A 2,181-nucleotide genomic window follows, 5' to 3' on the forward strand; every position below is an offset into this window, starting at 1 on the left:
ATACACCCAGAAATCTGAGCAGCAGAGATGGGAAAGGCAATAAGACACAGCAACTGCACTCACCAAACACCTGAGCTACTGAGAGCTGGGAAGGGCACAAAACACAGGCCCAACCGAATCTGCGCCTCTGAGGGCTACCTGAGCACCAAGCCTGAGCGGCTTAGACCAGGGAGGTGCATGCAGCCTAGGGCCGGCCTCAGACGGTTCCCAGTGGAGCAATGTAGAGCCTGAGCGGTGTGCGCCCCGAGCAGGGGCCAGCCCAGCGGAGCTGAGACACTGCAAGCACACGCCAGTGTTACTTGTTTGCAGCATCCCTCCATCCCCACAGCGCAACTGAACAAGTGAGCCTAAAAAAAAAAAAAGTGTCCACCCGCCCCCCCCCCCCCCCCCTGCTGCCCCGTGACAGGGTGGAAATCAGACACTGAAGAGACCAGCAAACAGAAGAAGTTAAACAGAGGGAACCGCGTTGGAAGTGACCCCACACTGCCCACAACACCAGAGAAAGGGCCAGATATATCTTTACTATTTTTACGATCATTCATTTTTGTTGTTGTTGTTGATATTGTTGTGTGATTGTTTTTTCTTTTCTTTTTCCTCTTCTTTTTTTAATCTTTGTAAATTTTTAAGTCCTCTATTTCTCCTTTAATTTTTATTTTTATAACCTACTATTACTTTTCAAAAAAAAAAAGACCCTATTTTTAAAGCAAATGCCATATATACTCTTTTTGTGGTTGTTGTTGTTGTTTTTAATAATTCTTGTGGCTTTTTTTTCTTTCTTCTCCTTCTTCTTCTTTTCTTTAATATTGTATTTTTGAAAATCCAAAACTACTCTAGATTTTTAATCTTTGCTTTTTGGTATTTGTTGTCAATTTTGTACATTTAAAAACCCAAGCTTCAGTACCCAATTTTACCTGAGAGCGAGGTTACTGGCTTGACCACTCTCTTCTCCTTTGGACTCTCCTTTTTCTCCACCAGGTGGCCTCTGTCTCTTCCTCCCCCTTCTTTATCCAACTCTGTGAATCTCTGTGTGTTCCAGACAGTGGAGAACACTTAGGGAACTGGCTACTGGCTGGATCTGTCTCTCTCCTTTTCATTTCCCTCTTTTATCCTCCCGGCCACCTCTGCCTACATCCTCCCTCTCCTCTTCCCTGTATAACTCCGTGAACACCTCTGAGCAGTCCAGACTGAGGAGTACACATAAGGAAGTGACTACTGACTAGCTTGCTCTCTCCTCTTTTGATCCCACCTCATCTCATTCCAGTCACCTCTAACTACCCCCTCCTTCTTCTCCATGTAACTCAGTAAACCTCTCTGGGTGTCCCTCAATGTGGAGAAACTTTTCATCTTTAAACTAGATGTTTTATCATCGGTGCTATATAGATGGAGAAGTCTTGAGGCTACTGTAAAAATAAAGCTGAAAACCAGAAACAGGAGGCTTAAGTCCAAATCCTGAGAACATCAGAGAACTCCTGAATCCAGGGAACATTAATCAATAGAAGCTCATCAAACGCCTTCATACTCACACTGAAACAAAGCACTGCCCAAGGGCCAACAAGTTCCAGAGCAAGACATACCATGCAAATTCTCCAGCAACACAGGAACACCCCTGAGCTTCAATATACAGGCAGCTCAAAGTTACTCCAAAACCATTGACGTCTCATAACCCATTACTGGTCACTCCACTGCACTCCAGAGAGAAGAAATCCAGCTCCACCCACCAGAACTCCAACACAAGCCTCCCTAACCAAGAAACCTTGACAAGCCACTGATACAACCCCACCCACAGTGAGGAAACTCCATAATAAAGAGAACTCCACAAATTCCCAGAATATAGAAAGGCCACCCCAAATGCAGCAATATAACCAAGATGAAGAGACAGAGGAATACCCAGCAGGTAAAGGAACAGGAGAAATGTCCACCAAAACAAACAAAGGAGGAAGAGATAGGGAATCTACCTGAGAAAGAATTCCGAATATTGATAGTGAAAATGATCCAAAATCTTGAAATCAAAATGGAATCACAGATAAATAGCCTGGAGACAAAGATTGAGAAGATTCAAGAAAGGTTTAACAGGACCTAGAAGAAATAAAAGAGTCAATATATAATGAATAATGCAATAAATGAGACCAGAAACACTCTGGAGGCAACAAATAGTAGAATAACAGAGGCAGAAGATAGGAT

The sequence above is a fragment of the Budorcas taxicolor genome, chromosome 10 (assembly GCF_023091745.1).
Source record: "Budorcas taxicolor isolate Tak-1 chromosome 10, Takin1.1, whole genome shotgun sequence".
Lineage (NCBI taxonomy): Eukaryota > Metazoa > Chordata > Mammalia > Artiodactyla > Bovidae > Budorcas > Budorcas taxicolor.